General features: G+C 42.9%; 1 protein-coding gene and 1 pseudogene across 3 annotated transcripts in view; one reads left to right on the top strand and one right to left on the bottom strand.

Moving 5' to 3' along the window:
- Positions 1-24,167, top strand: part of FLT1 (fms related receptor tyrosine kinase 1) — a 139,979-nt gene that overhangs the window by 17,917 nt on the left and 97,895 nt on the right. The gene's annotated exons all lie outside the window — the stretch shown is intronic.
- Positions 892-16,946, bottom strand: LOC147014591 (zinc finger BED domain-containing protein 5-like; annotated as a pseudogene).

Genomic DNA, 24,167 nt, shown 5'->3' with positions numbered 1-24,167 from the left:
ACATCGGCTGCAAGCAGCCCCTGCCAAAACTCTCATCTGCATTGGATGAGGACGGAAAGGGCAAGATACAGTTAATCGTTGACCTCTTTGGTGTAAAGTAAAGCCTGACTGCTCTGGGCACTGGCGCTCAAGGTGATGGTGTTGAATCCTATCAAGAATTATCCGAGCAAAGACCTTGCCTGGCACTGAGAGCAGCGTCACCCCTCGGTAGTTGTTGCAGTTCTGGCAATCACCCTTCCCTTTCCAGAGAGGGACAACAAGGCCCCTCTTCCAGTCAGTTGGGATGATGCCTGTGCTCCAGGCAGAGCACAGAACTACATGCAACGACATGAATGCAGTACCATGAGAAGTTCAGCATGGATGCCACAAGTCCCAGGAGTTTTACCCAATTTCACCCGGTTCACCACAGCCAGTGTTTCCACAAATTAAGGTGGATCAGAGTTGATTGGAGGGTCAGCAATCAGGAGAGTAACAACCCTGACATCCCACTCAACAGCTGGTGGATCCGCTTGGTACAACCGCTCAAAGTAACTGGTCAAGCAGCCCTTCACTTCGGACTCTTCTGTCAAGAGCTCACTACCCTCTGCTCTAACTGCAGTACACCGATGGACGGGCTTGGAGGAACGCAATGTGCGAATTCCCCTGTAACCAGGATGAGAATCACTTGACCACAGGTGATGCACTATCCCAGTGGTTCTCAACCTTTTTCTGATCGAGTCCCATACCGTCGCCGCGTACCACCTGGTTCCAGAAAAACTCAATTCGATAAGATATCAATTCATTCACAAGTAGAACACATAAATGAACTAACTATCAACAAAGAACAAAATTTAATGCGAGGGCTGCATCTGTTTCTTCTCCATCAGCTGGTCGATGTGGGGCATAACTTTGCTAACAGCAATCATGCCCGGGCGCAGCAAAACAGTTCCGGCTCTTTGACTTGATGGTCATCATGGCTGAGAACCCCTGCTCGCACGTAGAGGGGGAAAATCAGTAGCTGGGGAACAGCGTGACGGGCTAGTGTCGGGTACGAGGAGGCCATGGTCACCCAGAAGTTCATAGGAGAGCATTCCTTGTGCTTCGTCTTTGCTGTCTTGTCAGCCTGGATATCTATGAGCTCCTCTTTTTTTTTTTTTTTCCCCGGTCCCGACAGGCAGATCCCCTGGTTCAACGGAAAACAGATTGGTGATGTTGGCACAACATGTAATGTCTGGGAAATAATGCATCAACTCAGCCTTGAGCAGTGAGAGGTGACGGACGATTTCTTGGGAAAATTCATCATTGGGCTCGCTCTCAAGGGTAGTCAGGAGTTCGAACATTCCGTAGCGTTTGCTCTCCACGTTCTTGATCCAGAGGTCCAACTTCCAGACAAATGCTCCCAGCTTTGAGATGAAGTTTGAGACAGTGTAGTTGGGCCCTTGGAACGACAGGTTTAAGTGGTTGAAGACCCCAAAAATGTCCGACAGGTAGGCCAACCTTGAGATAAACACCTCGTCCTCCAGATATTTTTGAAAATCGTGTTCTTTCTCCGTGAAGAATACGAGGAGTTCATCCCTCGGTTCAAAGAGATGCCTCGTCGTATTCCCCCGGGAGAGACAGCGAACCTCTGTGTGGTAGAGGAGACAGGTGTGGTCAGAGCCGAGATCTTCACAGAGCAGTTTGAACAGCCGAGTATTCAGGGCGGATGTTTTGACGAAATTAACTATTTTGATTAATCGGTTCAAGCATGATAACAAATTCGGAGGGAGTACCTTAGTGCTAAGGGCGAATCTGTGTATGAAACAATGGACACCGGTGGCATTTGGTGACACAGCTTTCACATAGGCTTGAAACCCTGACTTTCGACCGAGCAGAGACGGAGCCCCATCTGTCGTGCATCCGACCAACTTTCCCCAATCCAATTCATTATGCTTGAAGAAATTATCCAAAAGGTTGAAAACATCCTTTCCTTTCGTTGTACTGGATAGCTCCTGGCTCAGCAGCAGCTCAGTCTTCACAGTATTATTCTGTGTGAAGCGAACATAGACAAGTAGTTGACAGCAGTTGGTGACGTCCGTCGATTCATCGAGTTGGATTGCAAACCCAAACTTTGAGGCTCTCACTCCCGCAATCACTTGGTCAGCAATGTCACCTGACATTTCCTCGATACGGCGCTGTACATTGTTGTTCGAGAGGGACACACTGTCCAACTTCGCCACCGCCTCCTCTCCAATCACGTGCCTGACCAAGATCTTTGCCGCTGGCATGACGAGAAACTCTGCAATGGTATGCGCCTTCATGTTTTTGGCCACCAGGAGAGCGACTTCATAGGATGCTTTGACAATCCCTGCCCCCTTCTGGTAGAACTGGCCAGTCTTGTCCAGGCGCTGCCGCTTCACGTTCTCGCCAAGTCACTGGAAGTAGCTCTGATCTCGGTCCTTCTTGTCCGTGTGGTTTGTCTCAAGATGACGGCTGAGCAGGCTGGGTTTCATGGCCTCATTGGAAAGGGACTTCATGCAGACCACACACTGCGGAAGAGCTTCTCCTCCACGTTCGATTGCTATGAAACTACACTTTATGTATGTCGGGTCATACTTTCGCTTCGGCATGTTGTCAAATCCTGTGGAAAAAATAAAATAAGAATTAGTCAAGAAATAAAGAAAGATAGAAATAAAAAAATAAATAAGGATACAATATAATAACAAGTGAAGGGAAACACAGACGAGTGCAAAGACACCTACACATTCACAGTATGGAGGCAGCGGGATAACTACCAGCACCGAGTGTGTGTCAGGGTTCCCAGATGTATCAGGCCAAATCATTTTTTTTTAAAGGTTGAGCCCGAAAGTGCTCGCGAACCACCTGGAAGGCCCTCACATACCACAGGTTGGGAACCACTGCATTACCCCCCTCACAGATTCCTCGCACATAGGCCTCCTTGTCCACCCTCAGCATGCATACAGTTTTACGCCTCAACTCCCTGAACAGCTCAGCTCTGCCATTAAGCCTGGCTCTGTGACTCTGGTCAATAGTATCCAGTGTGCCTTGATAGACAAAATTCTTCTTCGCTTGACAGTGAGTTCCAAGACATCTACTGGCAACATCAAGGATGGTGGTCTTGAAGGCACTCCACAATTCTTCAGGATTCTCAAAAGCACTCCGATCCCCTAAATCCCCACTCAGCCTGTTTGCAAACTCCTCAGCTACCCTCTCATACTTGAGCTTCCCAACATCCAGTCAAGGCTGGGATGGTACCCATTCTCCCGGATTTAAGCTGCAACTACAGAATTGCTACCAAAAGCCTGTGGTCAGTATTGAGGAACTGAGCACTCCGGTAGACCCTGCAGTTCTGGATCATCCTCCAGCAACCAACAGCGAGCACATGGTCAATCTCCTTTGCCACACCACCAGCATTGGAATACCAACTCCAGCAATGAGCCTGTGGTGTGGGCACTGAATCCATGATCCAGCCACCCTCAGTCCATGACTTCTTGCAAAGTCAAGGAACATAGTGCTATTCTGGTTCAGAGTTCCAGACCCATGGGGACCATGAAACACATGGTCTAATCATGAAACGCGTCTCATAACCATCCCTATCAGTTCCAGTTGATGCATTGAAATTCCCCAAGACTAGAAGAGTATCTCGCCTCGGGCACTTATCAACCACAGACTTGAGCGTGGCATAGAATGCGTCCTTCATGGTGAGATCACTTGCCTCAGTCGGAGCATACACAGAGACCAGTGAAACAACACCCAAGGAGTGACATCCTTAGTCTCATTGTAACCATGAGACCGACCAGGCCAATCATAGGTGTAATCAACCACCATGATCTCGCCACTATCCGGTCTCCGAACCTCAGAGAGTGCTGCAATACCAATAATCAAATCCTTGAGCTCAGTTGATAATAGAGACAGGTGGTTATCCTGTCTTAGGGATAGGACATTCCAGGCACTCACCCAAAGGGACTACCTCAGGTTAACCAAAGGAGACCTCCATCTAGTGGATGACACCCCAGCACTACCCTGACACACACTACCACAATCTGACCCGGGAAGGTTACCACGTGGTTTTCCTCCTATTATCAAAGAGTGCGTGTCTCGAAGGCTTTGCCACAATCCTGCTATCCAGTGAGCTGCTTTGCAGAGGAGGTACTCCCACAGAGTGGGTTTTCAATTTTCTTCGTGGTTTTTCAATTTTCTTCGTGGTTTTCTTTTGTTTTGCGGAGTGAAGGGTTTTATGGTGGCCAGAGTGCAAATCCTGCCACCAACCTCCTCAAAAAAGTAACCCAACTGCAGGAGGACGTTCGCAGACACAGTTGGGCATGAGATATGGATGGTCGTTGGCTCACAAGGAGCTCCTCTGCCCTTTGACAGGTTTTATTTTTAATCCTGCTGTGTATCCATATCATACACCCTCCTCACCAGGAAACCTGGTGGGGGAGACTGTTTAGTCACTGACAACTCGACCATGAAACAGGTTAGTACAGGAATACATACCTGTAGCAAGTCACAGATCTGACCTGACCTGACAATATGCGTTCCTGACATTTATAGTGTGCCTGACATTTATGTGCTGTATTTATATTATGCCTGACAGATCTGATCTGGCTGAGACAATTCACACCCAAACTGAAAGAACACTTTTTACCCCTCAGCTCGAATTGGGCTGAAAAAGGGGTATTGTCGTCGCAGGCGTTGTCGGGCGTCCGTCTGTCAACTTTTGATTTCCGTCAATTTTGAGAACGCCTTGTCTGATTAAATCCATTTTTACAGGGTATGTTGGGGTTGAGTAGAGGAAGGTTCCTTTCGAAAATGGGCGCGCTGCGATTTTCAATGTGGCCTTCATGGCAGCCATCTTGAAATTGGTTTCAGTCGATTTCGAGGAGAACGCCTTGTGCGATGAAATCCATTTCAGCGGGGTGTGTTGGGGTTGAGTAGAGGAAGGCTCCTTTCGAAAATGGGCGCGCTGCGATTTTCAGTGTGGCCGCCACGGCAGTCGTCTTGAAATTGGTTTTCGTCAATTTCGAGAACGGCTTGGCTTGTCCGATTAAATGCATTTTTGCAGTGTGTGTGTGTTGGAGTTGAGTAGAGGAAGGTTCCTTTCGAAAATGGGCGCGCTGCGATTTTTCACTCGCCGCCACGGTTGCCATCTTGAAGTCTGATTGATTTTCGATATGACGTCCAACGTGCTGTAACTGACTGCATCATCGTGATATCACTGCTTCCTTTGACAATGCATGGGCTGAGAGGTTACGCCCGTTTTGGGGAGCTATTTTTATACTTCCTGTCACAGTCGTATACCTCCTGCAGCGATAAACATGTGTCACCACATTTCATTTTCATTCAGTGATGAATTTCACTGGGATTCACACCCTCACTTCCCAAGAAACGGATGACAGAATGTTGCTCCTCCCCGTTGCACGCTTCTAAGGGAGCCGCCATCTACAAACTGCCCTTCTGACGTCATACGCTCAATGCTGCCAGATCTAAAGAAGGCAAAACATGACTCTTACCCATAGATATAACATATGTTGTCTCAACTACAAACATTACATTCTGTTATTTATATAGCCATTTTAGGGTTACTTCTTGACTGCTCCATATATATATATATATATATATATATATATATATATATATATATATATATATATATATATATATATATATATATATATATATATATATATATATATATATATATATATACATATGTCAAGAAGAAAATCATGCTCTATGGACTGAAACAAAATGGATATATACTGTGTGCGTTTGTGTATGCATTATTTATATATATATATATATCTGTACAGTCAACCCCCGCTTCATCGCGGTTCACCTATCGCGCCCCCAGTTCATCGTGGGTTTTCCCTTGGAACGTAACTAATTTTTTCTGCGGATTCCCCCGGTACATCGCGGTGATAATATATAAAATATAAATTATTTAAGCAATAAATTATAACGCGTGGTGCTCGACCAGTCACACAATGCACGAGACAAAGTTTCGCTTGTGAACTACGAATATTTTCTACGTTTTTTTTTCTCCAAGCCCCACGATGCCGCCCAAACGCCCTGCACCTTCTAAGGCTTCTGGCAAGGAACCGAAGCACCAGAGGAAGGTCCTGGGACGCTCCAGGAGAAAGTTAAGGTAAAGGTGCTCAATATATGCTTCGGGAAGGAAAAAGGTTTGCCGCTGTTGGACGAGCACTGCTCTACCCAGCACCTCAAAACCGACCAGACCAGACTAGTCGATCTCCGGCACCTCAAACCCAATCACTGCCAAATCGACCAGACCAGACTAGTCGATCTCAGGCACCTCAAACCCAAACCGACCAGACCAGACAAATCGATTTTTTGGGGAGGCGTCCATTCATCGCGGATTTTCACTTAGCGCGGGGAGGTTTGGAACGTAACCCCCGCGATACTTACATTATACACGAATAAATGTCAATGTTTGTTGATGTGTCAGTGTGTCCCCTCCATAACTCCAAAACTATGAAACCTAGCAGCCTGAAACTTTGCTTGCATGCAAAGAAAACTCAAAAGAAGTGCAAGATTGAAAATTGTATGTTTGGGTTAATTAAAACACCTCTTTTGAAGATAATTATCGGCCTTATTTAATTATATCCTTCATCAAGCGATCCTCTGCCACCTCGCTGTCTGGGGTCTTAAGGCGTTTCCTGGGTAACCTCACTGGGGTCTGAAGCCGCCATATTTTTTGGCCTGCTCAACCAAGCGTTGACTTGAAACAGGCCACAACAATTTCTTTACGATAAAGTTATTTATTTTTTTTCCACTTTCATTACTCATATTATCGAATGCCTGTTCATCATAGCTACAAATCGCCTGGTATATTGCAGTGTTTATAAATGCCTGGAGATGCCAGCATTCCTAGCTTTATTTCATTTGCACACATGAATAACTGAGATAATCTCTTAAACTAATCAGAATTACAAAATGTAAGTTCCAGATTTGAAAGTATTCAAAAAAATTGTTGATTTGTCCTATTCAGACATTGCTTGGATGATTCTGGGTGCATAGTTGTATCGATAGCACTTGGTAATTGTTTGCCATGCCAGGCATTCTGTTGGAGTGCTTGCTTGAGTGCTTAAGCCACTTTCCGAGCTGTGCAGTTCGTGTCAGTTGACAGCGGTACAGTTCTTGTCCCGTTCGGAATGTACAGTCGACAGTGACTCCAAGGTGGAGGTGCGTACACAGCACACACGGATGTGGTACATATGGCTAGGTTTGGTTCTGTTGGGACTCTTTGTAGGTGTGTGGGCATGCCATGCTTGTTTTGGGTGCCGTGGTGGCAAAGTTTCATCCCGTATCTTATGGAGGTTCTTTCAGGTTTTCCTTTGTCCTCGCGCCTGTTTCTAAAGCATTTGGTTATCAGATTTTCTTCACAAAGGTTAAATGTTTCTCTTTCTGGGTTTCAAAGCAAATTGTATTTGATAGCGCCCAATTTCTGAGCCGTTTGCTGTATTTACAAATTCTCTGAATTACCGAGCCAAATTTTTTTCCACCCATCACACGCAGCTGTTTATAAAGAATAATGTTTGTGAACATCTCCCTGAAACATCTATATAAATGCAACATTGTTTTTTCAGTGAAAGCCACTCAGTACGTACTGTAGTCTGTAATCACAATGACGCTAACCTGCCGATTCCCAAAAATTTACCTGTGTGTGTGTGTGTGTGTGTGTGTGCGTGTGTGTGTGTGTGTGTGTGTGTGTGTGTGCTGTTCACAAAGCATAACATTCTCTCTGATAACTCCCCTACCCCTCACCCCTCTCCCCCCCCCCACCTATATCTCTATCTCTATCTCTATCTCTCAGTCTCTGGATGTATCCGGACGGTCGTTATGTCTGTACGGTGGTTCTCTCCATATGTATCTGGTCAGTGATTATGTCTGGGCTGGGTTTGTCTCCGGACGTGTCTGAGCAGTGTTTGTCTCTGGACAGCTTGGCCCCAGACGCTTCTGGGTTGTCTTTGTCTTCAGACCCAGACAGAAGCGCGCTCAAGCAGACGGGACGCAAACTTTAATCCTTCCTTCCGTCCTTCGGGGCGCGGTCCGCTCTCATTGGGTGCATGGCGTGTTGCGGCTCCGCCTTTTTGCAAAAGACCGCCCCGGCTTTTGGTCCGCTCGTCACCCATTGGGCGGAAAATGACGCATACCCTGATTTGGCACCAAGCCAGAACGAAACGCTTTGTGACCATATTCGATGCGAAATCCACACTGCCTGGGATATGGAATTCTGCCCACGCATATGCCCGCATGCCGGCGAGCATGCGAAGAATGCTGCGAGCAGAGTGTTGTTGTTGTAAAAGCAAAGATGGGCATTGTTGTCGTTGTTGTTGGTGATGTAAAAATCCTATCTATAAAATAACTGCGCAGCGCACGTGCACTTAATCACCCATTAAATATAGGACGGGACTGACCTTGAAACACATACCGATATAACTGATCTATAGGACCTGGCTGTTGTGTGCAGTACGCTTCCAAATTCGTAACAATATATGTATATATGTATGTATTGGGTCGCCAAAATAGGTGACCCTTATTGTCTAATTCTGTCTGTTTGTTTGGATGTTTGTTCGTTTGTCATCAGCATAATTGGTAGTAAACGTGGGCGGATTTTGACCAAACTCAGGTGGTAGGTACATCTTATGACCTAGTGCTTTGGAATTTGTGATGGTTGCTAGGGACGATTTGGTTCCCTAGCAACAACCGAAAAACCTTCAAAATCGGTACCGTTCACGTGAAATCAATTCCGAAAGCCATTATCCCACGTAGGGTTATGTAATTTGGCACGAATGATATACAGGTGATACTCTATCAAATATATTCTGGTTTTTGTGATATATGGAATACTTTACCTGCAGCGCCCCCTACAATTGGGGTATGCGCGAAAATTGGTAAAAATTGAAGGCCCCCTAGCGACCAGGTGAGTGCATCGATACGAATGAAACTTTGCAGGTTCATGGTACTCAATGAGTACTACAACTTTACCTCAGGACATGTTGACTGATTTCGCTTAGGTCAGGGGTCAAAGGTCAATTAGTGCAAAAATCGATAATATGTGAGAGCTGGAGGTGCCTTCGCGCCAAATGCTACTCCTCCTAGGGTTATGGTCGGATGGTCATGAAAATTCATACTAATTGTCTGGAATACATTGTGCACACCATCAAGCCGGATTTTCGATTTAGATCTTTGTTCACCCACAGCACCCCCTCGGACTTTGGGGATTTCGGATTTCAAACCGCATTTTCGGTACTTTTCATTCAAATAGATACCGAGTAGTTATCAGTAGATGGAACTGGATGAGATTTGATATGCATAATCTTAAGGTGATTACCTATCCGCTATATGACATCCATTTTGCTCTATATCTTATAGTTTCCATGCTCGGCGACCCATCGCCGCCTACCGGCTTGTAATGTTTCAAAGCTCTTTCTAACCACTGACTCTCACTGATATTAAAGATCACCTTCCTGGTGATGTAGAAAGCTGAATTTTTGTGTGCCAATGGACATCGAAGCTGGTATATCGGAAAAAATCACAGAATCGTCGGACAACATCCATAAATGAAAAAAATGCATGCGAGTGACCCGAGACAATGGGGAAGCATGGTTATTTTGTTTGCTGACGGACATCAAAGCCGAGAAATGTAATGAAGCTTTCAACCCATTGGCTGGAGAGTTGGCTTGACTCCACCTACAATTTGCAACAGGAAAATCATACGTCCATCATGTTGGTCCTGTCGTATGCCGAAGACGTCTTAGGAAGTCTCCTATTCACAATTTGAATTATTCGACCTATATAACCACAAAGTATTATGTATGCACACAAGCAATCGGAACATTTTAGCTTCATGTACATAAGCTGAGTTATTTTTATTTTCTGGAGTGATTGAGGCAGTGGTCTGGTCAATACACCTCCCAAATATAGGGTTGAGCAATTTATATGATAAATTAATGTTTTGTTTTTTTGAAAAGTAATTTCGGTTTTCGCCCGAGTTGTCAAGGCTAAAAAGTGTGAAAATACAGAATGGTTGCCCGTGATAATCAAATAATGACTACTGCAGGCAAAAATTTCAGAATCTCACAAAATGGTGCTCATTCTCAGCATTGCAATGCAGCCCATTGTTGAGTCCTTCTCATTTGTTTAGCAATGACATCAGTTTGCAGTCGAGCTTGCATTTGGCATGACTATAAAATAATAGGCTCAAGATGAAACTTTACAAAGGGTTGTGGTCTATCTGCATGATCCTGTTTTCATACATGGCTCACTACATGTTGTTGCTTCCCGCATTCTCCATCCACAAAACAAATTGGTTTGCAGTAACAGCAGATTTATTCTACACAACCAAAAACGTTGAATATGAGATATGTAAGTTCTTTGAAATTTTTGTTGATATCAAAAAAAATTTGCCATAAAAATCTTCAACATCTTTTTGCAAGCATCACTGCAATGAGCAGCATATATATATATATATATATATATATATATATATATATATATATATATATATATATATATATATATATATATATATATATATATATATATATATATACACAGGGTGAGTCAAAAATAGCGCCCGATTTCTGTTTTTTCGGCTGTCAGATTCTTTCTGGGAAGTCATGTTGTTAATAATTGGCTTGCAGATTATTAATTTTCGTAATTTATTTATTTTTGATTTTGTTTTGCAGATTATTGCTGCGAGTTTGGAAAGTTACTGAATTTGCACCAAATTGAACCATGAATTACCTTTCAATGAATCAACGCATTGCGGCCGTGAAACATTACTACAAATGTAATGAACAACCAACGATGGCGGCATGCCGTTTGGCACAGGAATTCGATATTAACCCACCTCAGGGAAGAAACATACGATTGGTTGTCGAGAAATTTGAAGCAACAGGGTCGGTAGCCACTGCAAAGAAGTCCGGTCGTCCGAAAATTGCAACGAATGTAGCTCAGGCTGAAGAAGCCATCAGAAGACTGGAACAAAGTCCGCAAAAGTCAACTCGCCGTTTATCTGCAGAGTTGGAAGTGAGCCAAATACGTGTTATCTGTCTCATTCACCAGAAAAATGGAAACCTTACATTCCACGCTTACTGCATGCCCTTCATGATGGAGATGACGACCGCCGTCTTCAATTTTGCGAAGAGTTCTTAGCTAAACTTCACGAAGAGGACACAATGCTAGACAACATCTGGTGATCAGATGAGGCATGTTTTAAGCTTAATGGCACAATTAACAGACACAAATGTGTCTACTGGGCTGAGAATAACCCAAGAGTGACAGTTGAGAAGGAGGTAAATTTACCTGGAGTGACAGTTTGGGCAGCCATATCTCCATTAGGGATAATTGGACCCTTTCTCTTTGAGGGATCTGTCACTGCAGAAATTTACCTGGATATGCTGCAAACCTTCTTTTGGACCAGGGTACAAGATCAGGACTTATTTCCAGCATGATGGAGCTCCACCTCATTATGGACGTTATGTTTGTCAGTGGCTTGATGAAAACTTTCCCAGAAAGTGGATTGGCCGCCGCGGTCCGATCGAGTGGCCGGCACGCTCCCCAGACCTTACACCTCCAGATTTCTTTATTTGGGGGCTCATGAAAGACCTTGTTTATCGTGAAAAGCCTCGTACCATTCAGGAATTGAAGGCTCAAATCACTGCAAAGTTTGAGGAAATTGATATCAAACTCTGCAGACGTGTGTGCCGTTCTGTGCCTGCTCGGCTGCAATTGTGCATTGATCACGAGGGAGGGCACTTTGAAAATTGCAAGTAAAACAGCTTGGTACAGTTCCGTAATATTTTTTCTTGAATAAATGGTTAGATATATAGTACATGTCATTCATTTATTTCTACCTTCTTATACACTGTAATACAAATGGCAAACAAACAATCAACTGACAGAAATCGGGCGCTACTTCTGACTCTCTCTCTATATATATATATATATATATATATATATATATATATATATATATATATATATATATATATATATATATATATATATATATATATATATATATATATATATATATATATATATATATATATATATATATATATATATATATATATAATATATTTTAACAAAAGGAGCACACTGACCTGATGACATTATGCTGACATGCATACATTATGTGACGCCGACACATCGCCTCCAAACTAGGATTGCATCCATGTGGCACTTCAGTCTTTGCAGACTGAGATTAAAGCCCCGATGGTCACAAATAAATGAAAGCAAAGTTGGCGATCCAGATCATTGTCTCTGCCTTGCTGCTCACCAATAAGGAGGTTTGCAGTCAGGAATAATAATAAATTTAACGAAAGGAGCACACTGACCCTATGACGTGACGCTCACATCATGTGCATAAATTATGTTATGCCGACACATCAACATTATGTTGTTGTGACTGACATTAAGTTGCTCTGAATAAATGATTCAGCAGTAAGTTGTCCTGATGAACTCTAACAAGAGTGAAATCTGGATCGACAACTCTTTCATTTATTTGTGACCATAGGGGCTTTAATTTCAGTCTGCAAAGACTTGAGTGCCACACGGATGCAATCATAGTTTGGAATTGATTGGTCAGCATAACATAATTTATGCACATGATGTGAGTGTCATGTCATGGGGTCAGTGTGCTTCTTTTGTTAAATTTATGATTATTCATGACTTCAAACCTCCTTATATGCTTGGTATTGGCTTTATGGTTATGGTGGTGGGCTTGGGATACTAGGATCCTAAGTTCTAAATCCCACTTGGCTGTTGAATTAATACTAGGTGGGGTTGACTCTGCCTGTCATCCTTCAGAGGTCGGCAAAATGAGTGCCAGCTTGCTGGTATCCTGTGTCGGAGTGGTGACCCGTCCAGGATTGTGCCCAATAGCCAAGGAGACTGTTTAGGCAGCACCAACGCTCTGCACAGAGTATGGTCCCAATGGATGGATGGAAATCTCTTTAATGGTGAGCAGCAGGGCAGAGACAATCTTTCTGTATTGCAGATGACACTTGTTTCTAACAGGTCATGCAGCAAGTGCTGTAATAGGACTTGATCTGTGCCCTGATGCTTCATCAAGTTAGGGGGTTTGATATATATGTATTTTTTGTGAGAGACACCTTCTAGATGTTCAAAAAGAAAATTATGCTCTTGGTGGTTTCAACAAAGTGGATGACAAGTATCCCAAAGAGGATTGCTCAGACCTACTGTATATAACTACATATGCCACTCCTAAAGACCAAAACGGATTTTGAAACATCTCTGAAGGAAGCGTAAGGGACCCAATGGTCATTATTTCAGCGGTTGAGCATACTTGTCAATCTTGGAGCACCATAAGCCATGAGTCATTCACTTATTTGCAAGAAGCTCAAGTAAAATTTTATCACACGATTTGGATAAGCAACCCATGTCCAATTTGGCCAAGGCACCATTGTCGGGCTTTGAGAAATATGTTGGGTCTACAACGTGCTTCAACTACAGTGAAACCAGCTCAGTATAAAAGACAGCCGGCTATAGCCAAGGAGAGCACAGATATTGCTCTGGATATTTTGGATATTTTGCAGGTAGGCACAGTTACATGATGCACAAAGATATGAAACTCCAACCACGGCATTTTGAAGCAAGTGGATTCTTCTAAAGGAATTTAGAGAATGATCCGGGGTAAAAAGAAATACCAACAGGTTTGCTGGGAAATTAAAGAGTCGATTCCAGTCACATCACAATTGTACATGCGTTTGTGGATTGAGTCACTGATCGTAATTTCATCGAAAGCATCACTTCAGCCATAAACTTTAAATGAAAGAAATCCCACTTGTACTGGAAGGAGAAAGTCTGTCCATGATTAATGTGGACATGGTGCAAACGTTATTCATCAGGTCAGCAATTAAACAGCACAAATGGTGAACATTTCAAATCGGAGGAACCTTCATTTGGATTCTCCTGACCTTCCCCTACTTTCCAAGGTCAAATCGCCCAAACTATAGCAGGAAAGTGTGTGTGTGTGTGTGTGTGTGTGTGTGTGTGTGTGTGTGTGTGTGTGTGTGTGTGTGTGTGTGTGTGTGTGTGTGTGTGTGTGTGTGTGTGTGTGTGTGTGTGTGTGTTTTATCTGAGATTTATGTTCAGGCTTGTGCTGAGTAGCTACTGAGGGGTGGGGAGGAAGGGATGGGGGAGTGGGCAGGGAGGCTCTGATGTTTTTTATTTTTTTTAATTTTTTTTTTTTTTAAAGGAAGAAGAGGTCACTTTGTGCCACTTTAATGAGTTAAAAGCCTTGGGGTGGTTTCTTGAAAGGAAGCTATGCCAGCAAAGATTAGTGGAGTGTGGAGAAGAAGGGTGAGTGTGAGTGGTCTGTGAATGATATTTGTGACCTGTCCTGTTGTTGTGCTTATCAGTATTCATTCGCCCTGTATTCCATGCCAAACACGGGGTGGTTAAAAATTGCATTACGAGTGAAGGAGAGCAAGAAAAGTGGATTTTATGATTCAGCGTTAGATCATCATTTTCATGTTCCAGTGATACCTTTGGTTTTGGCCATATCGGTGAAGAACAACATCACGATTAACGTAGGAGTTTATTTAGACCGACACTTTATGTATTTGTCACATGTTGGCTCTTGAACTATCTGTGTTTGATTCACCAGATAATCGGATCCGACTTTGTACAACATTCCATGGCAGTGAGGGGGACGAGTGATGCATGCTGTACATCGGAAGTAATTTTTAGCTGGCTGTCTTGTCTCCAGTCTGATTGTTAAAGATGTCGTGTTATCTTCTGAATCATTATTTTGTTCCAGGGTTCATTAGGTATATATTGCATTATTACTCCGTGCATGCGAAGCAAAAAGTGGGGTTAAGCAATTGGTTCATGTCCATCCATCCATCTGTCTATCTGATCAGTTTTTGTTTGAAGAACAACTTGTTTAAATTGAATGGTATATTTTGAACATGAATAGGAAGACGAGTTTGCCGTTTAACCAAACTTTGGCCCTGAATTCATCTCGATTGCACATGCGCAGAGAGGAGTGAGATAATATTTTTATTCTGTCTGCCTGCTTGGAAGTCAAACAAAATAGAAAATCATTCCAAACAAGAAACTTGCTGTTTTTAAGGATGTTATAAAGCTGACAAACAACAGGTACGAATAACTAATTTAACATGTTAGATAGGGTGATGCAACAGACACGAGGTAAAATGGCGGTAAAACCCGGAATGCAATTTATTTATTCACTTTTAAACCTCTTTAAACCTATATTTTAATTGAATTATAAACTTTTACACAAATAGCCTTCATAATACTTACAAGAATCATGCTATATATCAATACACTGTATGGGAGAGCATGAGAGAGCTTCGCACGCGAGAGGGTGCATATCGGGGTGAAGAAGAGGCCGCCGATTATGGCTATGCACGATGCCGATTGGCGCTTCGTTCTATGTTAATCAATAAAGCCTCCATCTTCTAAACTGTGACTCAACATCATCTTATTACAATGTGCAAGGGTGGTGTACAATACTGCTTCAGTCACGCAAAATTTCTGGATTTTTTTTAAACGATTTTTAAAATCATTGTTTTATTAAAATTGAAGTATATAATAGAACACTGTGTGGGGTATCATGTTCTATGAACTCTCGAGTTTCAAATTGTTGTCAAGATGGATGTGAAGGAGCCATCATGGATGGCTTCATCGGTCTTTGATTTGCCCTCTGGTGTGGAATCGCCGGCACGGTTTTGATGGTTGTGCTGGATTTGTGGGGAAGAAGGCTGAAGTTTCGGGTTGTGGTTGATGATTATAAATTTATATAAAGCACTACTTCGTGTTCTGAATGTGACCAAAGTTGCTCGCTTGAATACAATGCATGGACTGTCAGCCAAGCCGTGCCTTCCTGTGTAATAGTGCTTTGTCACGGCCGGTGGTGACCTGAGAGAGGCCATTTGGACCTCAGGGTTTCCACGGTGGCACCTCCACCCAGCAGCCTTCCTGTCTCAGTGCTTCCACAAACAAAAGAGGAGTTTGAGGCGGCTATGTTCTTCATTGCATGATCCAAATTTTACATCAATCAACCAGTGGTTGTACAATCGGGATAATAACACAGGAAAAAATTTAAAAAGGACTTTCTATGTTTTGTTAATCAATTGTGTAAACAAACGATTGTCCATTTGTATAATCTTTGTATTCGTGGCTGTGGTTGCACTAAATTGCTTGTCATTTACGTTGTGCCTGTGAGCAAGCTGGTGGAATTTATTGCATCGTTATTGTTTTCATGAAGAAGTGGGGCCGTTGTTCCATCGGACCAAATTTTCATTGGTCTTCACTCTTCACAGCCTTGTTACATACCTTCCTGCTGTACTGCTTGAGCATAAGCTTGGCTTTTTCAGCAAGCCAAGGTGTGCTTGGGGTAGGGTGGGGTTATACGTTCGTTATTTTTATTGCCAAATGATACTACTTTTATTATTGTTGTTATTGTTAATATTATTAGTATTAATTAATATATGCTTTGTAACATGTTATCATTCTCTTTGTTATTTATTTTGCAATTAGAATGTCATGCCGTGGAAGGTCCTATTAAGCTGCTCTACACACCTTAACATGGCATGTATTTAAAACATGGGAATTCTTCTGAATTATTTCTGGTTAATCATCCTAATCAACTCAGGAGATCATGATGATCATTGGGGTGTGTCACATTCCACATCAGAAAGCTCCAGTAGAACAAAAAAAAACACGACACACACACACACACACGCACACACACACACACACACACACACACACACACACACACACACACACACACACACACACACACACACACACACGCACACAATTCTGATATCTCTATAAGGACCGTCACCTGGGTGTGAGACCTTTTTCATATGTGAGCGTAACGTTGTTGGTCCAAATATGGTGACATCACAGGTGAGGTCCCAATCTGTATAGGACATAGATTGGTTTTATACTCTCTGCCTCCTTTTTGCTTCTGCACCCTCTGCCTTCTCTTGGCTCTGTCCCTCGCATGTTTCTGCAGAGCGCACACTGTCTGCCAGTACTCATCTTATTGTTAAACTCCCAAAATGCAGGCTCACTGCTCACCTCCACTCATTTGTTCCTCTTTTCTATCCCCTGTGGAACCAACTTCCCCAGCTTGTTTCGTCCCATTTTTTCTCCAGGGCTACAAGACAGGTGTTCACCAGTACCTCAGGTCACCCCCATCCATACTCATTATCTCTTCTTCCCCAAATGACCCATTCCCAAGCACTCCCCTTTTTCAGGTTATTGTGATTTTTTCCCCCTCCCCCTCACCTCTTTTCATTTGTTAATTATTAGTTGACTTGTTCCTTTTCTGTTTCATCCCCATTTTCCCTTCTTACTGTTTCATTCATCTTACGTTTCAGCCTGTTCACTCCTGTGTGCCCTTTACCCCCTCCCCTTGATCTTACTCTCACCCTCACCATTCCCCCTCTCCCTCCCCCACTCCCCCGATCTCATATAACTTCTACTCTGCTATTGGTGTTTCCCCCTGTCCATTTTTTTCCATTCCATTCTGCTCTAGCTCCTTCACGAGCCTCGACCATGTATACAAAAAAACCCCCCAAAAAACTCCACGATAGTTTTATTGATGCCAAAATTAATTGCAAGTAGCAGAGAAATGCTAATAATGAGTATGTATAGTGAAGTTTATGATGAAATGATCATTGTTCTGTTGTTGGGGGAAAAAGCCCTCATTGCTGGTCACAAAAAAACATTCACGTACTGCTCCTTTATAATTACCTAAAGTGTGGAATTGCCAGCAAAGAATAACAGAACAAACCACAACGGTACTCGGGAGAGTGCGTACCTCCACCAGGCTGACCGGTTTACATTTTGTATCCCACTGATAGGCCAAATCTGCAGCTGGACCTTAATCAAAATCTAACAGCTTGTTCTTGTCACCTACCCAACTCACCCACCAAGTTTTCTCTGCAGAATCCATCCATAACTTTTTGAGATATCATGCTGTATATCATTTTTGGCCCTATCTCTCAATGGTGAAGAATCACTTTAAAAATTCTAGTGTCTAGATCTGGATCTTGACGAAAATCGAATCAATATGTCGTCACACACCCAACCTCTCCACCAAGTTTCATCTGAATCTGTCCATAACTATTTGAGATATCCTGCTCTCAGACAAAGAAACAAACAGACAGACAGGGGTAAAAACAAAATGAAACCTGTTTCATATGTAAGTCCACCTTCAGAGGCAGAGGTTAAAATTGGTACCTCGATACTAAAGAATAAAAATTTTATTGCAAGACAAATTTTTGTGTAATAGGGTTGGGGAAGTTGGGCATGACAGAGGGTAAAAAGGAAACAAACTGACATTGGGGCTACAATTAGACACAGCAAGCAGGGGAAAGAGGAGAGAAGAAAGCATAGTAACCTTCAAGTAAGAGCATTGTGTTAAGTAGGGTGGATGGAGTTCCAAAAGATTATGGTACCGATTTGGGATGGGGGGGGGGTATGGTGACGACGAGATAGATGTGCATTACCTGCTTGAAGTCCTGGAGTGAAGAGTGCAATTTTGAACAGCCTCAGGAAAGCAGTTTCACAGACAGAAGGGGCAAAGAGCAAAAGAGCTGGGGGTTTGCAGTATGCCTGAATCATGGCAGTTTAACCCTTCAATTGACCATGCGTGGCAGCCCATCTGAAATCTGTCTTAATGTATTGCTTCTAATCTTGGTATGTGCCTCACATTGGTGTTAAACAATCATTCACTCAGTGTGCACACATTTTAAATGGTTTCCAATATGGAAGCGGTAGCCTTTTTTTAAAAAAATTAATTTTTGATACAAAGTCAATGCTGTTGGAGGACCAGAACAGAACAAAACAGAACAAAATGAATACAGTGGAAAGGGGGAATTCACTTCAATAGCAGGAGAGAGGGACAGAGGGATACTTGGAGGAAGAATGCACTTGGGGAAAGTATCCTACTGTATAAAATAAGGCCATGTCTGTTTGTCTGTTCCTTATGGAATCAAAAATGGCTTGGTCGACCTCCACCAAATTTTGTAGTTATGTTTGGGGTACCCAGGGTCAGGTCATGGATATTAAATAAATCTCCCCACTCCCTCCACATGAGTGTGGGGAGATGACCTGCGATTTTCTCCTGTACACGTGGAACAGTGTGAGTGTGAAACATTGACCACTGCCTGAAGGCGAGGGGGTATTGTAGGTGGGAAACGATGCCAATTCTGATAACAAATCCTATCCCAGAGGGAGTGGGTCTTGATGATTGAGATCAAAGTAAGTGGAGGTGGGGGTTGGGGCATAATTATGATGAGTATGGATGGGGGATAACCTGAATACTGTAGGTGGTGAAAAGCCACATTTTTCGGTCACCTGAAACAGTTCCGGGGAGCTTATGGGATGGGATGTCGTCTGTCCGTCTGTCCACAAATGCTTTCACAAATGCCCTCTACGTGGTAGAGGGGGTCTACGGAGAGTATTTATGGGGGGGTTGTCCCCCCAAAAGAGGTATTTGCTTTCTTCTCGGAAACGACACACACAATTCTGATGAAACTTGACCACAACCTTCATCACCCATGGTGTACCAAAGTTTGTTCATGACATTAGAAAAATTAGGGTCTGAGGGGTGTAAAGGGGGTGCCCCCAAAAATATGTATTTGCTTTCTTCTCCGAAACTATACATACAATTTTGATGAAACTTGACCACAACCTTCATCACTGATAATGTACCAAAGTTTGTAACTGCCATTGAATAATTTGAGGTCAAAGGTGGCCTATGAGGGAGGACGGGTTGCCTCCAAAAATATGTATTTGCTTTCTTGGAAACTAAACACACAATTCCGATGAAACTTGACTTCAACCTTCATCATCCATGATGTACCAAAGATTTTTCATGGCATTAAAAAAAATTGGGGTCTAAGGGGGTCTATAGTGGGGTTTCCCCCCAAAATATTTAATTTGCTTTCTTCTCAGAAACTACAAACACAATTTTGATGAAACTTGAGCACAACCTTTATCATCTGTGATGTACCAAAGTTTGTTCATGGCATTAAAAAAAAATTCCATAGGTATTTACTTTCTTCTCCATTACTTATTTTGTGGGTCATTCATGCCTACCAGTGGTTCCCTGGTTATCTTATACAGCCACTACCAGGTGAGCACCCAGGGGTATTGCCCCAATGTTTTAAGCCTTGGAAGGAAGGATTGGATTGAACAGACTGAGGAAGTTTGCTCCACATGTAAGAGAAAATAGGAATTAATGAGTGGAGGTGAAAAGTGAACCTGGATCTTGTATGTTTCACCAGAAGTGTATAACTGGCTAACTGTGTGTGTCTTACAGAAACCTGCTGGGGAGAGGGTGGGGGGGATGAGGTGGCACAGCATGGAAAGGTTAGAAAGTAAAGGCCACTATTATGATGCGATAGGAACAGGCCGAGAGACTCGGCGTCATTATGGGAGATTCCAACAATTTTGAGAGCATTGGCTTCCACGACATAAAGAAGTGAAAGGTGTGAGGTAGGGGTGCCAACCCAAAAGAGAAAACAGTACTGTACTACATTGAGCTGTGGATGACTAATGAAGGCCTCAAATTATTGAAAGTTCAGATTGGTGAAGGAAAGACTATGGAGGATGTTCAGTTGGTGGCTTTGGAGGCCAATTTAGATATGTGGTTTTATGGTTTGCCCAAGAAACATCATGGCTGATGCTGATGGTGGGGCCTAAAAATTTGAGTGACTGAACTTCTTAAAGAGTTTTGTTAAGGTAGTTGATGGAAGGGTTCACTCGATGTTTTTTTGGAGAGACAGTGAGAGGAAGAGAGATTTCTCAGGGTTAAAAAAACATATTCCAAATGCCAGATAAAGGTCTGCAGAGAGGCAAGAGACTGCTGCCTTCCTATTTGAAGGATGAGGGATTCTACAGCAGAAGGTGGAGTCATCAACAAATAGATGAGGAGGATTTTCTGGAGAATTGGAAAGATCGTTGATGATTATTGGGAACAGGATTCTACCCAACAAACTGCCTTGAGGTATTCCGATCTGACACAAAGAGTGGAGGGAGTCAGTAAGTCAATGGTGGAGATGGCCTTGGATGATATAGGCAGATAAATTTTGGAGAACAAGGCGAGTGTCATACTGCATCAAATGCTTGAGATATGTCCAATGACACGGCTCTGATCTCATGTCTGAGATTGAGGGCCTCCATCCATTGTTGGGAGAGTACTTCAGCAGCATGTCCAAGGTAGACTTAACCTGGTTTGAATGTTAATTGATGGTCTGAGATCAGGCGTTTTGAGAAAAGGAAGGACTTTATGTCGACTGCACTTATGGATTCTATGACTTTACTTTTAATTGGAAGTAAGCTAATGGGCCTGTAGTTGAGAGACTATTTTTGCTCTCTGCCTCCTTTTTGTAATGTGTAATGCAGTAATGTTTTGCTGACTTTTTGAAGTAATTGGAAGATGAACAAGAGTAAATGATGGAGTGAACAGAGCAGAAAGAGGATGTGCAAGCGTGGCAGAACAGGTTTGACGTGTGATGATGTCCGAGCCCATCACAGAATCATAGTTGATGGTTGCCAGAAACCTCTCCACCTTCTCAGCTGAGAAAAACTGTGTCCAAGAGCATTTGGGTGCAAGAGGGTAGGGTTGGTATCAGGAGTGAGGGGATGGGTGCATGAGATTTGAAAGCAAACAGAATTGAGGTGTTTAGTCTTCTCGTGTGAAGTCTGCTGTCTCTGCTGTATTGCCACTTGAAGTGAGGGAATGGAAGGAAGGGGGTGGGGGGGTGGAATACACCACAAACAGACTTGACCAGGTACCACCAGATTTTAAAGGAAGGATACAGGTTGGAAAATTCAGCTTGAGGTTGTGCAGGTATTGTTTTCAGGCTCTCCCGAGTTAGTGGCCGCAGGCTTTTTGGAATGACATAGGATTGCCTTCGGTCGTATTTTCCTTCTAAGAAGAGAACGCAAGTTGTTCAAAGGTAATTGCATCACTGCAGGATTCAGTTTACCAGGGGGCAGAGAATGGATATGATAACTGTAGATGAGATGGGATAAATCTTTACATAAGGGAGGGCAGGCTTTTGTGGGAGAATTCTCGAGGCAGCATTAATATCAAGGTGTTTTTTTTTTTTCTTCTTTTTTTGTATATAAAGTCCAGTCTCATGGAAAAGCTAGAACATAGAATGGATCAGGATGCAACAGAACAGAAGGAACAGTAGAAAGGGGGGGAAACACCAACAGCATGGGTGAAGGACAAAATAGAGGGAGACTTGGACAAATAAGGGATTTGCAATGGAATTGGGGGGGGGAGAGGGGTAGAGGAGGACTCACAAGGTGGACAAGATGGATATGGAAGTGAACTCTGGGGAAGGGAATTTGGAAGGAAAGGAAAATACTTGTGGAAAAAAGAAGCAGCATGAGAAACACAACATCCAAACAGAAACAGAAATTGCTCGCCGACTATCCTGGGAGTAGGCCTTGGGCAACACTAAAATGAATTTGACAATACAGCACAATAAGATATGATTTAACACAGAAAAATGTACGGAAATACGCACAGTAACACAGGGAAGAAAATACAAGATAAAAACATGACGGACCCGGTTCTGAAAACTTAGCTTTGATTGAGGTAGAAGGAGCAGATACAGATTCAACCGACACGTGGAGCAACCTGAACCGGAAGTCAAAGAGAACTCAAAGACCAGCCCTGAAGTGAGAGGACAGCTTGCAGTCCCTGCCAGGCAGCCTCAGTGAACTGCTATACTATGGTAAAGTGTAGCAGTAGAGGAACAGGAGACGTTAGTAGGAAAGTTTCCCTGTTCACTTGAGGACTTTCCCTAGTTTTTAACCGATTCCCTTTTTATTATTGCCTTCAGCTATTGGCTCAGCAGCAACACAAGGCCATGAATATTCTTTACCTGGAGAGTGATTGTTACCTCCACCACTGAAGGTGAAGGAGGTTATGTTTTCACCCCTTTCTGTCTCTTTGTTACTTACGAAATATAAAGATTTCGAAAGTATATTGATGACTTCTGTCCTCTGTTTGTGTGTGTATTTGTGTGTTTGTTTGTAGGCACGATAACTCGAGAACGGAAAAAGCTACCAATGTCAAATTACGCCGTGTGATTCAGGAAGGTGGTGGCTAGCGCTGATTAGATTTTGGTCACAATCGGTCAAAGGTCAAGGTCACAGTGAGGTCAAACATCCAAAACATTCGATTTTTGATGGTTTGGTACAGAATCATCATAGAAACTTCTGGTTTGCGTCGCTACCTTCTCGAGAGACAGCTTTTATTAGACAAGGTCAGAGGTCAATTTGATGATTTCGTAAGTACCAGTCTATGACTGCTTGTCTGTTTGTTATCTTGCCAAAACGAAGTTTTTGCAAGATATGTTAGTCAGCTTGTATGTGTTTTTTTATTTATTTATTTATTTTTGTTTGTCTGTAATCACGTAAAAAAAATTCTGCAGAGCACAGTTATCATTGGAAATTTTTGTAACTTCGCATATCAGAGGCCTATAGAGGTCCCTTTCGGTGCACAAAATTTTGAAGGTCAAGGTCAAAGGTCAAGGTCACTTTGTCGCAAATCAGGGGAGTCGACGAAACCCTTATTTTTTGAGCAATTTTGATCGGATCGTCTTCAAACTTCATGGGAATATAGTTCATGATCTGGTGCTCAGCTGATTAATTTTTGGTGGCGATTGGCCTTGACCTTCATGGTTAGCGCCTAAGGTCAAACATATTTGACCCCAAGGTCAAATTTTCAAGTTTTAGGAACCATATCGTGTAGTACCTCAAATTGAACACCTCTGAGTGCTTTCTAGATATGTCAAGCTTGAGACATTATGACGTCATTTGGTGACGTTATGAGGCAAACGCATATTTTTCATGGTTACTCTGTAGAACGATTCTCATCAGAATCTCTCGTAGGCAGATATTCCTCAAGGAGTCACTCCTGGTGGATAGCAGCTCTGTTCACCTCAGTGTGATCTTAAAGAAGTCACACGTGGTCACCTTTTGGCAAGATACGGGTCACCCTGGGGGTGACATTGTTTATTTGTTTGTTTGTTTGTAGGCACGATAACTCGAGAATGGAAGAAGCTACCAATGTCAAATTACACCACGTGATTCAGGAGGGTGATGGCTAGTGCTGATTA

Source organism: Eptatretus burgeri, chromosome 13 (assembly GCF_056783735.1).
Source record: "Eptatretus burgeri isolate ZD-2024b chromosome 13, Ebu_testis_v1, whole genome shotgun sequence".
In the NCBI taxonomy this organism is placed as follows: Eukaryota; Metazoa; Chordata; class Myxini; order Myxiniformes; family Myxinidae; genus Eptatretus; species Eptatretus burgeri.
This window is presented reverse-complemented; position numbering and strand designations above follow the sequence as displayed.